A 283-nucleotide genomic window follows, 5' to 3' on the forward strand; every position below is an offset into this window, starting at 1 on the left:
TTTAAGTCCTTTGTATCTTATTTTTAGTTTCTGTTTAGAGCATCTATTCAGTTCTGTCAGTGGGGTGTTAAAGTTTCTAGCTATTATGGTGTTATGGCATATCATATTGTTTAGACCTATCAACGTCTGTCTCACAAATCTGGGAGCATTTGAGTTGAGTGCATAAATATTTAAAATTGAATTGTAATCTTGTTTTAGTGTTCATTTGACCAGTAGAAAGTGTCCATCTTTGCCTTTCTTAGCTTTAGTTTCTTTAAATCTGCTTGTAATTGAAAATAAGATT

This window comes from Otolemur garnettii, unplaced genomic scaffold (genome assembly GCF_000181295.1).
Source record: "Otolemur garnettii isolate 467f Iridium unplaced genomic scaffold, OtoGar3 scaffold00387, whole genome shotgun sequence".
Lineage (NCBI taxonomy): Eukaryota > Metazoa > Chordata > Mammalia > Primates > Galagidae > Otolemur > Otolemur garnettii.